The sequence below is a fragment of the Dermochelys coriacea genome, chromosome 3 (assembly GCF_009764565.3).
Source record: "Dermochelys coriacea isolate rDerCor1 chromosome 3, rDerCor1.pri.v4, whole genome shotgun sequence".
Classification (NCBI taxonomy): Eukaryota; Metazoa; Chordata; order Testudines; family Dermochelyidae; genus Dermochelys; species Dermochelys coriacea.
The window spans coordinates 84,335,543-84,349,046 of record NC_050070.1 but is presented as its reverse complement, the minus strand read 5'-3'; the positions used below and the strand labels follow the sequence as shown (position 1 = coordinate 84,349,046).

The following is a 13,504-nucleotide window of genomic DNA, read 5'->3' as shown; positions in this document are numbered from 1 at the left end:
ATATGCATAGCAGTTAATTATTTCCTTCAAGAATGTGGTAATTGTTTTGACCCTGTAGGTTCAGACTGTGAAAAAAATTTTGTGAATGTTTACTTTAAGCTTCCCCCCCACACACACACATTAAAAACATAGCTGTTTGTTGAACTCCTTGGATACACATTTTTATAAACCATCTTCATGTATATTGATGCAGATTAAAAATATAGTACACTGCATTTCATTTAATCAGTATGGAGGAAGGATGTGGAAGATTACTTTTGGGTTTCTAAAACTTTCTTTCAGAAAGTAGTGAGCCACAGTTCCAAGTTGCTTCTTCCAGCCTCTCAATTTCTTTGGCTGTAAATCTTGTCCTGATGAAAGCAGGCAAACAGCTTGACGCCAGGCTGGAATGGAGCAGTAAGTGCCCATGTGGAATCTTGACTCTGGATTATATTTAGCTGAGCATTTTGCTGCAGCTGTGTTATTAGCTAACAAATTTAAATAGGTCTTTGCACTTTGTTTACTATTGCCGTGGAGGACTGGCAGAACTCGTACAAAATCTTTAGACCTATATTGAAGTCTTCAAGTCAAGAATTTTAGAAGTTGGAGTTAGGATTCTTGATATGAAAATACAAAATTGTGTGATGGGGTTAAAAGCAATTCTTGACAAGGAATTGCTTCATGTTTGGACATTTAGATTCTTAGGTTAGTCCTTCCCTTTCACCACTCAATTTACAGTTTCTGGTCCAACATGATTGCAAAAGACTATTTTTAAACTGTATTTCAGTGAAACCAATATCTTCTTTCTTGTGTTAATCCCATCAAATGGGGTTCACTCTAAGAGTCCTTTCCTTCCAAAGTGCTCTGTTTAATGCCGTATTCTCTCACTCCACATGCTAACTTGCCTGCCTTATGACATCCTTTCTCCTCTTCTTGGATCGGTCTCTTTTTTCCTTCGATTTTGATCTGTTGGACTTTCTTACCTACATAGTTGTCAGTACTTTGTCGCATGCAACCAGATCAACTAAGCCTACGTTCCCTCACTTTTTCACTTATGGGTGTTACATTGAGCATGTCTGACATACACATTCCTCAGGTGAACTTTTTTTTGCTTACACAACTCATCCATCTCAACATTTTTTCCTTTCTGTGGAACAGATAATTTGCACGTTTCTTCTTTGTTGCCTAACGCTCAGTGCCATACATCAAAACTGGATGGACCACCATTTTATAGACTCCCTTTTAAACTTACTGGTATATTCCTGTCACATACTATGCCACTTACTTCTCTCCATTTGAGACAGGCATTTATTATCCTAGCTCTCATTTTGTCAAACATTTTTCTGGATTCTGGAACCATATACTTGAAACTTTACAGCATTTGTATTGTTGGCCCATCTAGTTTCAAGAATAATTCTTCAATATTCACATTTATTCAAACGATATACCATATACTGTTTATCCTCTGCTTATTTTGAACCCTCTCTAACACATCTCCAGTTATGACCCCAGGGGGTCGTGAAGTTACTATGTGGGGGGTCATGAGCTGTCAGCCTCCACTCCTAACCCCCCTTCTCCTCCAGAAAAATATAAAAAATGTTTTTGATTTATAAGTGGGTCACACTCACAGACTTGCTGTGTGAAAGGGGTCACCAATACAAAAGTTTGAGAACCACTGATATATCAAGATCCATTTCTGGACTGACTTTCTCCTCGCTGTATAGAATACCATCTGCAAACAATTTTGTATGTTCCTTGAGGGTATCCAGGATGACAGTAAACAAGAAAGGGCTCAGTGCTGATCCTTGATGCACTCCCACCTTTCCCAATAGTTTGTATTTCACCACTAGAAGTTTTGACTATTGACATTGCACCTACATACATGACTTGAACAAGCCACGCATCATAATCTGGTAACATTTTTTTTCCCTCATACCCCACCCGGTGTCTTCCCTTAGCACGCTTTTCAAAGGCCTTTTTCAGATGAACACCAGTGGCGTTGGAACAGTTTTTATAGTGGGGGTGCTGAAAGCCATTGAATAAAACTGAAAACCCCTCTATATGATGGAAACCACTTCTAGCCCAGAGCATGTTGCCACACCCCCAGGTCCAGCACCCTCATGAACACCATTTAAATGTTTTATCCTTTTATCTACATTTTTCCAATAACTGCCTCAATGCAAAGACAGCATCCATTGTTGACCTTTCTGGCAAGAGGCCATATTGATTTGCACTAATATCTTCTTTTCTTAGTCTTATGAAGACTCTCTGTTTCGTTGTATAATTCATCAGGTTCATATATCTGTATTTTGTATGGTTGCCAGCATTAACTTTTCCTTTCTATATTGACATCAAGATAGTTTTCCTCCATGCATTTGGTATCTTTTCCCATCTATGATTAAAATGAATGGGGATGTCAGCAGGTGGATGCCCTCTGTTCCAAGCTTTTTCCATGCCTCAATGGGGATTCTGTCTTGGCCCATGCCCTTACTATTTTTCATTACTTTTATAGCATTTGCCATTTCATCTGGTGTGATTAGGCTCCTCTGCACCAAAATTCATCTTTTTAAAGTTGCATTGCTCTCTTGGGTTTTCTTCATTTAAAAGCTGTTCAAAACACCTTTTTTCATAGATCCTTTGTGCGACAATCAGTCAGCACCCACCAGTTTCATCTTTGAATCTCACCTCCTTTATGTCTTCTGTTATGTGCGTTCACCAGTCTGCACACTTCCCCCTTTTCTTTGTTCTTGTGTAAAGTTCCTTGAAGACCCTTACTTTTGCAATTACATTCCTAGCCATTTTCTTTACAAACATATATTCCTCCGGTCTCATTTGCTCCTACTCCTTAGCCAGAATTTAAACTTTTTTCCCTTTTATCTTTTATCACTTCTTTTACTACAGTACTTAACTTCTCCACCAAATGCCAATGGGAGATCTGCATGAAGATCAAGATTAAAATACGGCTATGTACAATCTAGCAGGGTACATTGAGCATTTTGAAATTATGGATCATTGCTATTTCTTCCCTAGTTCCTATTCCATGCCTTTTGAACTTCCTTCTTTTTTGTTTTTCTTTCCTTTGTGTGTCTTCCCCTTTCTTCTGCATTTCTTCATTTTCTATCTTGCATCTGTTCCCAGTTTTTTCTCCTCCAGTCCCCGTGGGCTTCACTCTTCTCCTGTATACAAAACTATTTCATTACTAATTATTTTGACGCACAAATTGTCAGTTAGGCTTTAGCTTTTCTCACCTCAGTGAAGTTAATGGAGGTGGGCAAGTTAACATCAACCAGAGCTGTTGTTTGAGGCTGCCTGCAACCTCAAGAAGACAACATTGTTTTGGTTTACACTTATTTTATATTGAGGAAGTTAATTTTGTAACGGTCTTCTAGGAATTGTTCCTTAAAACGAAATTTAGATTCTGACACAGAATAGTTGAAATTCTGCAGACACCTGAATACATCAAGTGGGTTAGACTCGCACATGGGATTGGTGTATAGCTCCTTTGAGCTGTAGTATGTGGGTGTTCTTCATTTCTGCATTGGTACAATTTGTATATCAATTTAAATTTGTAAGTTTTTTGTGTGATCCTTTGGATTAAATAGAAGATCGTTATTGTCATCAGCTACGTAATAAAAGGATTATGCTCAAGTTATTACCAAGTATTCATACAGGGCTCTTCTTCAGTTTGTAGTCCTGAAAGAAACGTAAAGAAGCAAATACTATGTTAGGCTATGTTAGGATAGTGATAGAGGATATGGTAAATATGACAAAATGGTATAGTAGATCTTCGCCTTGAATGCTCTTAAGCTTTGGTTATCTCCCAAAAGGCATAACAGAAATAGAAGAAGCCCAAGTAAGGGCAACAAAGTTAACAGCAGAGGTTTGGGGTTGAGATGAAGTTTTTTATGAGGCAAAATTAAGACTAGAATTATTTGGTTTGGAAAATGAGACTATAAGGGGTATTTAAAATTGAGTGGAATGAAAAGTCCAGTCATGTGCACTTGTTTTCCTATTACCGTAGTACAATAACTGGATGCTCTGTGAATTAAGAGGCATCAAATTTAAAAAGAGAAATAACGTGTATAAACAGGATATATTGACGCAAACAGCATTAGAGGGTGTTTTTTTTTTAAAGCAAAACCACTGTGATGGGTTCCCCAGGGTCCAACCTGGAACTGAGGTACCATTGAGCCCTCTATCCATCCAACCTGGGCTTCCTCTTATACTGTGGTGCTGTTGCTAAGCCACAAACCTCTGTCAGGTACTGTACTTACACAGGTTTCAGAGTAGCAGCCGTGTTAGTCTGTATTCGCAAAAAGAAAAGCAGTACTTGAGGCACCTTAGAGACTAACAGATTTATTAGAGCATAAGCTTTCGTGAGCTACAGCTCACTTCATCCAATGAAGTGAGCTGTAGCTCACGAAAGCTTATGCTCTAATAAATTTGTTAGTCTCTAAGGTACCACAAGTACTGCTTTTCTTTTTGTACTTACACAGACATCCTCAGGCAGGGACACACACCCATCTGAATTACATGAATGCTTCTCCAAGTTAAGTCATGAACTAACAATAGAGAGGCTCCAGCCATTTCTCCCAGCTACCCAATCTAGAACCCCAGAGCTGTGCCATCTTGCCCTGGTCAGAAGCCTGACCACTGTAAGTTTATTACCCAGTCCACCACTTCTACAAAGGAAAGTGGACGTGCACCAGCCCTTGCAACTTGAGCAGATTTCCCAAGTACTCTAACCAAACGCACTGTTTTAGGTAAAATATAAAACACTTATTAACTACAGAAAGATAGATTTTAAGTGATTATAAGTAACGCGCATTGATTGGTTACCTAAGAAATAAGAGAAATCGCAATCTGAGTTCTTAAACTAGACAGAATTTGAATCAAGTAGTGTTTCACCCTGCTAGATGATATAGTTCCTTAATATACAAGCTGGAATTCTACTTTCCAGTCTCGGACCACCTCCCCAGTTCAGTCTTTTTTTCTCCAAGATGTGTTTCCAGGTGCTGAGTTTTGGGGGAGTGAGGCTAAGTGATGATGTCATTTCCCTCTTTTATTGCTTTTTACAGCTTGCTGTGACATGGGTCAAGCAATCTCCATTATCTATGCGCTATCTCTGAGAAATCTCTTGTTGTATCCAGCTCTTAGGGTAGTCATTGAGAGTGTGGACTCCCTTTAATAGGCCATCAGCAGTGTCTAGCTGCTGCATTGTTGTGGTACCTGAAAGACTGGTTGTGGGTGTTCTTAACCTTACAATATATTTCATAACACACACATAGCATAACTTCCCATACAGTGATAGCACATAAAGATTAATATTCTGTTGGGTTGTAACAGGTCAGATCTTTTAAAATGATACCTCACAAGGCATATGTTCTACAAAACATACCATAATTATGTGACAGATGAATATAGGGGTTCCAGGGTACTGTTTTGGGCACACTGTGCCACAACCACCCCATAAAAACTTGCATGAATAAGAATATAATCTATTTATACTTGATGCATAATAAGTGTAACATTATATAGGCTAGCTAAAGCATAACACTACAGTAAGATAGAATCAGGAAGAAAATTTCCCCTCCTCTTTTACCTCCCCAACGGAATTGGCATTGCCCAACTAGCCAGACGCTTTTTGTTTTTTGCCTCCTTTAATACACACAGCATATGCCACTGCTAAAAACTAGATTATAATGTTTAGCATTTATGGATGCTTTATAGCATCAAAGGACTCTACAAATACTTAAATAATCCTAATGCCATCCCCTTAAAATAAGGAAAGTGAATATTGTCCCATTTTACATATGGGGAAATAGAAACAGTGATGAAGTTTCTGAAGGCTACACAATGAAACATTTATGGAGCTGGGATTAAAACTCAAGACTTTACAACTCTTTGTTCTATGTTCATCCATCCAGATCACACTGCTTCTCAAGATTATATCACTGGTCTGTTCTAATATGGCAGTTTTTTTTTTTTTACAAAGACAGGTCCATTCTAAAATGATGTGTTCTAAAAACAGTGGTAATGGATGACTGCTTTTTCATGAATATGATTTCTCTTTTGTATCTTAACCATGTTTCATCTCAAACACCTTTAACCAGGAAAATCATTAGATTTCTGTTTGCTTTCTAATGATGCAAAATTGAGTCCTATTTTCTTTTTATTCCATTATCTGTAAAGGACTTTTTTCAATTGACTAATCACTTTTAACATACAGTTTAAATAAAGTCAACAGTGATTATTGGTAGTGATCATTTAATTCAGTTTTCAGTTAAGCACATTTTTTAGTGGAATGTTGCTACATTAAATATCATAAACCATTCACGTACCATCACTGGCTCATCTCTGATGATCTTTATTGTGGGACACACGATGAAGTGAGCTGTAGCTCACGAAAGCTTATGCTCAAATAAATTTGTTAGTCTCTAAGGTGCCACAAGTACTCCTTTTCTTTTTACTGGCTTAAGAGTAGACAGTAATTAAATTTTCTATCATTGCAGTGTTAATTGCAAAGTCAGCTTTATACTGATGATCCTTTTATTAACTGCTGTTAATTCTTATGCAAGTTTTATGTGTAATTGGAGATGCTGTCTTTTTGGAGAGGAGAATTGGTGGAAGATAACATCTGGTTCTTCATTTGTGAATTGTTGACAACTTGCAACTTGAGGATGTTATACAATTCCAACCTTATAAAGATTTGTCAAATTGATTGTAAATAATTCAGCTGTTTGTAAGATAAAGGTTATAATGGAATGAAACTGAATACTCTGTTTAACCAGTGCAGTGAAAACACCTGATGTAATCAGTTGGAGTTGACCCAAGAGACCTTGTGCAAGTGTTTACCCAACAAAAGTGTGATATGAGACACAGTAACTAAAGTGCAAGGAATTTACAAGCTCCTTGAGACTAAAAGCTCTGCTTAATGAAAGTTAAAAGCTTAACTTCAAGAAATGTATAAAATCTGCAGACACATTCAGCACAGCTTTTAATCTGTGAGATCACTAGTAGAGATGGGCAATTTTTTTTTCTTTTTTTGGACGATACTTTATTTGCCAAAAAAGGCAGTTTCAGGTTAACAAACTATTTGTGAATTTGGGTCAAATTCCATTAATGTTTCATCTGAAAAATATAGGGGATTCTGAAAAAAGTCATGCATGTTTTGACATTTTTTAAATGAAAGATTGGACTTTCAATTTCAAAACATTTTTATTTTGAATTTTAGCTTATTTAATTTTGTGTAAAGGGTGAAAACCTTCTGAAAATGAAACAAAACGTTTTAGTTTGTGTTGAGCGGCTAATTTCTTTGACCTAAAACTAATAAGCTGTTATGGGATAAGAGTGAAGGTCCTCTCCTGGATCAGTAACTAGTTAAAAGATAGGGAACAAAGGGTAGGAATAAATGGTCAGCTTTCAAAATGGAGAAAGATAAATAGTGGTGTCCCCCAGAGGTCTGTACTGGGCCCAGTCCTATTTAATATATTCATAAATGAATTGGGAAAAAAGGGATAAACAGTGAGGTTGCAAAATTTGCCGATTATACAAAACTACTCAAGATAGTTAAATCCCAGGCAGACTGCAGAACTACAAAGGGATCTCACAAAAGGAGATGAAATTCAATGTTGATAAATGCAAAGTAATGCACATTGGAAAACATAATCCCAACTATACATAAAAATGGAGTCTAAATTGGCTGTTACCACTCAAGAAAAAATCTTGGAGTCATTGAGTGGATGTTTTCAGAGAACTATCCACAATGTGCAGCGGCAGACTAAAAAGCTAACAGAATGTTGGGAATCATCAAGAAAAGGAAAGATGACAAGACAGATCATCTCTGTATAAATCCATGATACGCCTGCATTTTGAATACTGCTTGCAGATGTGATAGCCCCATCTCAAAAAAGATATACTGGACTTGGAAAAGGTTCAGAAAAGGGTAACAAAAATTATTAGGAGTACGGAATGGCTTCCATATGAGAAGAGATTAATAAGACTAGAAAGAGACGAGTAAGGGGGGAAATGATTTGAGGTCTATAAAATCATGACTGATGTGGAGAAATAAACAAAACTTCTTTATTTACTTCCTTCTCATAACACAAGAACCAGAGGTCACCAAATGAAATTAATGGGCAGCAAGTTTAAAACAAACTAAAGGAAATATTTCTTCACACAGTGCACAGTCAACCTGTGAAACTCCTTGCCAGAGGATGTTGTGAAGCCCAAGACTATAACAGAGTTCAAAAAGAACTAGATAAATTCATGGAGGATAGGTCAGTCAGTGGCTATTAGCCAAGATGGGCAGGATGGTGTCCCTAGCCTTGGTTTTGTCAGTATCTGGGAATGGGTGTTGGGGAATGGGTCACTTGATGATTATTTGTCCTGTTCATTCCCTCTGAAGCACCTGGCCACTGTTGGAAAACAGGATACTGGGCTAGATGGACCTTGAATCTGACCTAGTACGGCTGTTCTTATGTTTGGTTTTTTTCTTCAGTTTTTCACTGAAACAAAATTGGATTGACCCAAAATGATTCTTTTTGTTTTGTTTCGCCACTGAACCAAGTAATCAATTCTTCTTCTTTGAGTGATTGCTCATGTCCATTCAACTTAAGTGCGTTGCTTGCCACATGCACAGGTGCTGGAAGTTTTTCCTTCAGCAGTATCCGTAGGGGACCAGCTCTGGTACCCTCTGGAGTGGCATGCATATGCCGTAGAATATAGGGTGCCACCGGCCCCCTCCACTCTGAGTACCTTCTTGCCGCCAGTGATGGTGCATGGAACTGTTGCCACTTCAGCTAGCGCTGTTGCTTCTTGTTCATTCAAACCCATTTACCTCTTGTATATTATTGTATATCATTTCCCTATAGTTTTAGTTTCCCTATTTGTTGGGGATTGAGTAGGTCCCGAATGGGACTTCGCCTCAGGATGGGGCATGCCCTGGTCCCCAGGCTTTAAGCCATGTGATCATTGTAAAAGGCCCATGCCCATTAGTGATCCACATTAACAGTTATTTACAGTGCTTGGGTGAAGGTCACATTCGTGATAAGTGCAAAATCTGCAAGTCCTTCAAGCCCAGGACAAAGAAAGAGCATGACATTTGCTTGAAAGCATTCCTTATGGAGTCTACCCTTAACCCAATGTCAGAGCAGTGCTCCGATTCAGTGCCGAGCACCATGACCTCGGTGTGCAGCACTCCGCCAGTACTGTCCGTGAGCCAGCACTGGTCTCCTTCCATGGCTCCAACCAAGAAGCCAAGGAAGACGGGGTGAGGAAGGTCTACAGCTTCTTGCAAGGAAAAGGACAAGTCTGGGGTGGACCAAGGCCCTGTCTCGGGCACCTCTTCACCCATTTGGGATCTCAGGCCCCAGCTCCGCTCTAGTTGGGTAGCCCAGTCCACTCCCCATGACTATCCTGGTTAGTATTGGAGGTCCTTGTCAGCTCCAGATGCCTTCCACACTGGAGGCCCTGCAAGTGGCGCAAGAGATTGTGCCTCCTGGTGTCGCCCACTCCAGCCCCTGCAGGGTCCTGGTCACCAGGTAACCCAAGTTTTGAACCACCACAGTCTCCACCTCTATGGCAAAGCTCCCCACCACGAGGGATGTCCTGCCGCTGGTCACCCTCTAGCAGCCAATGCATTTCTGACTGTGATAGGCAGAAGCTTTACAGCCCTATCAGTCTCCAGACTTCAGATAAGTGCAAAGAGGCTTGAGGTATGGCTCACCAGTGACCGGGCACAGACCTCTGTAGGCACGCGCTCCCCCAGCAGGAGTTTCAGAGTTGGTGCCCGGAAACTCTGCGGCACCAGTACCACTCCAAGGATAGGTCAAGGGACCAACGGGACTGTTCCCCGGACCTTCGCCGATCCCCAGGCAGCACCACATGCGGCTACATCTCACAAGGCCAAAGCCTGTTCTGGTTCCTGGTACCGCTTGTGAAGCATGAGGCATAGATCACCGGACCAGGGCCATCACTGATTCACCAAGTGCCAGTGGTCACGAAGGCCCCATCCAGATGCTCGTTGAGGTCAGCCAGATCCAATTCTGGGAGGAGCGACCAGTCCCGATCGGGGACAGAGCCACCACTCAGCCCTATCTTGGTTTCAGGGGAGTAACTGCTTGGGCTCTCGGGTTTGGAGCGAGGCTCCCTAGCTGTGGATCAAGCTCTGATACCTACGGTGCAGATGATGGCAGTGGCACCGCAGCCAGTCCCGTGGCCTCAGCCTCCGTGGCCGGCACAGTGGTACCCATGGGGGTTCACTCGGCCCTTCCAAGCCACCTGCTTGGTATCCGGAGCTTTAGAGAGACCAGCTACCTCTCACCCGCCCCCCTCTAGTTTGAGGCCTTGGCTGCAGCCACCCCGTTGGCACAGGAGGAAGTGGGTAAGCAAGCCGCCAGACCACCTCTGGTTGCAGAGGACCACTTGGTACGGGCTTCCTCCTTATTGTTGCCAGACAAGGCTAAAGTGGGGCTCCCTCCTCTGGTTCCCCAGGATGATGCTATGGTGCATCATGAGCTGCTAATGGGTCACCGCCAACCTGGGCCTCCAGGCGGAGGAGTTAGAGGAGCCTCAGACTCCCTCTTTCATGTTCTCTGCCCCATAGCCTCAGCCAGAGTAGCTTTACCCTTACATGAAGGGGACATGAAAATTACAAATGCCCTCTGGCAAACCCCCGCCTCCTTGCGCACCGCCCTCTTGGAGATCGGAGGCAAGTACTTTGTGCCATCTGAGGATCACAAGTACCTTTTATACCCTCTCTGCTCCCAATTTCTTAGTGGTAGAGGTGGTCAACCACAGGGAGAGACAGGGTCAACTGGGGGCTACTCCTAAGAATAAAGACTCAAGGAGAGTTTATTCATCCTCTAGTCTACAGTTGTGGCTGGCCAACCATCAGGCCCTCCTAGGCCACTATGATTTTAATATGTGGCAGGCCATGACCAAGTTGATGGACAACACAGCCTCAATGCTCTATATAAACAGACGGGGTCGCTCAATCCTCGGCCCTATGCCAAAAGGTACTCTGTCTTTGAGACTTCTGTGACCGTGGAATCTATCTAGAAGCGTGTCATCTCCTGGGGGTCCAGAACACATTAGCAGATCACCTAAGCAGGGACTTCTCCTCTCACCGCGAGTAGGCGCTCCACCCAGAGGTAGCCTGCACAATCTTCCAGAGATGGGGATCTATTCAAGTGGATCTGCTCCCGATGGGCTCTTGGCAAGGGCTCCCTCTCTGATGCCTTCCTCTCATCCTGGGCGGGACGCGTGATGTACACATTGCCCCCCACAAATCCCGCTCATCAGCAGTGTCCTGGCAAAAACCAAGTTATTATGATTGCTCCTGCATGGCTGCACCAATCACTGGCTATTATCATACTTTATAGACATTTGTCTCTAGGGGTCAATTGAGAAAGGGGCCCCATTGTGCTAGGCACTGTACAAACTTAGTCCTGTCCCAAAGAATTTACTTCTAGATAGACAAGACAGACAAATGGTAGAAAAAAGGGATATAACCTATGAGCATAGTTAACACTGATAGTCTGCAAATGCTAGGTTAGTATCACAGTATTTTTCAGCTTTGAGTGAGGTTAAGCGAGGTTATTTTCTGCGGCCCACCAGCTCTCCGTACCCTCCCCCCCCAGCGCTTACCTAGAGCAGCTCTGGCCCAGTGCGCGCTAGGGGCAGAGCTGGCTCCCTGCCTGCCCTGCCTCTGCACCTCTCCAGGAAGCGGCCAGAACCTGGGGGAGAGGAGGCACAGGGGTCTGTGTGTTGCCCTTGCTTTGGGCGGTTTGCCCCCCGCAGCTCCCATTGGCCAGGAACGGGGAACCACAGCCAATGGAAGCTTTGGGGGATGTACCTGGAGGAGCGGCAGGGGAAAGGGTTTGAAAGGGGAAGGGAAGGGGTGGGAAGAGGCGGGGCAGGGCCTCATGGAAGGGGTGGAGTGGGGGCAGGGCTGGGGAATGTCAGTGATGCAGCCCTCAGGCCAATGTACTAGTCCTTATGTGGCCTGCATGATCATTTGAGTTTGAGACCCCTGATCTAAAGAAAGGGAGAGAGGGGGCTTTAAAATGGAGGGGGGGGGGTAGGGCAGGGTAGGAGGCTACCATGGAGGACAGCTGGGAGGAGGTTGAAGTCAGCTGTATATAATTTGTGCACAAAGTGTGATTTCACCACAACACCCATCCTATCACTTTCCCATTAATTCCTAAATCTAAAAGAAATTCCAAGCTTTTCTTCCATTCTGTTCTCCATCTGTCCACTTTGACTGAATGACCTGTGTGTCCTGAATTATGTGGCAACCTGAGTTAAAAGAGGTTCCTATCAAGTACTGGATCTAGCAGCTCATGACCAGACTTGTTATGGGAGGGATATGGACAAGTTAAGGAGAAATATGTAGCAGATCTTTAAAAGTTTTTGTTTTACTTAGTTGGTGAGGGTCCCTTAATCAATCTGACCCAACCAATAAGAATAAGTACTAACAGATTCCATTACATAAATGTAGTTCAGAAATCAGTGGTTATCTAAAATAACCCGTAGTGCAACTCGCTTTTTTTTTTTTTGGTCACCATTTTATTTTTCTCTGGTTGTGTTGATCAGTGCTAATAAGGGAGATACTAACAGAAGGATCACATAGGAGAAAAAAAATCCTTTAGGTCTACTAATCTGTAATTCTTAAGCATGTTCAAAACTCCTTGAGCTTTGGAACATTCTTTCTAACTTTTTCCCTACCCACTTCTTACGCAATAGTAAAGTACTTTTATAAACAATCTTCAAATTAGGGGTTAATCCCTAAAATGATGTTGTCTGCACCCCCAGAACAGCAGTAAATCATGGAGGTTAGCAGGCTGTATTGTACACAAATAGTGTTCTATCCCAAAGTAAAATATACAGTATAATTATAAAATACTCATAGTTGTTACTAGGTTGAAAATGTATCTGTTTTTCCTGGCAGTGCACTTACATTTTTTTAATATGCAAATTAAATTTGCTGATTCCCTAATGTAGTCCCTTCTTGTATTGTATTGTTCTTTTAATTGCAATCTTGTAAACAACTACCTACTCCCTTCACCCCCTTGAGACAACTGAGACCAAGGTGGGATAGAGGCTATAGATGGTGTTATGAGGAAGTTCACAGTGATGTCACGTGCACTAGCATAACTGCCTCAATGGTTTGAGGAAGACTTTTGTGTGTGTGAAGGGAGAAAATGTAATGAGATTGATAGGAGAATAATACCATATATTGGGGGAGGATGGGAACTGATGCATCTCTTTCCTTTAAAATCACTTGATAACCATACTAGTATTCCATTTGGGTCGCAAATTGAATTTAGCTGATATTTTGATAGTTGACAGGGTAACATTAAAACAAATTTGCCTTTGTAGCAGCTCCTATTAAATGTTTGGAAAGCACTATATAAATTCTAAGTATTTATTATGGCATTCTGCTCTGATGTTGCAGCAAGCTGTTCATGAGAGCATGTTCTCATTTTAACAAGACTTTACTAACAAAAATATTTGTGTTTCT

At 41.7% G+C, this 13,504-nt stretch overlaps 1 protein-coding gene across 7 annotated transcripts in view; it reads left to right on the top strand.

The window, feature by feature from the left end:
* SESN1 (sestrin 1) overlaps nucleotides 1-13,504 on the top strand; it is a 116,956-nt gene that overhangs the window by 50,779 nt on the left and 52,673 nt on the right. The gene's annotated exons all lie outside the window — the stretch shown is intronic.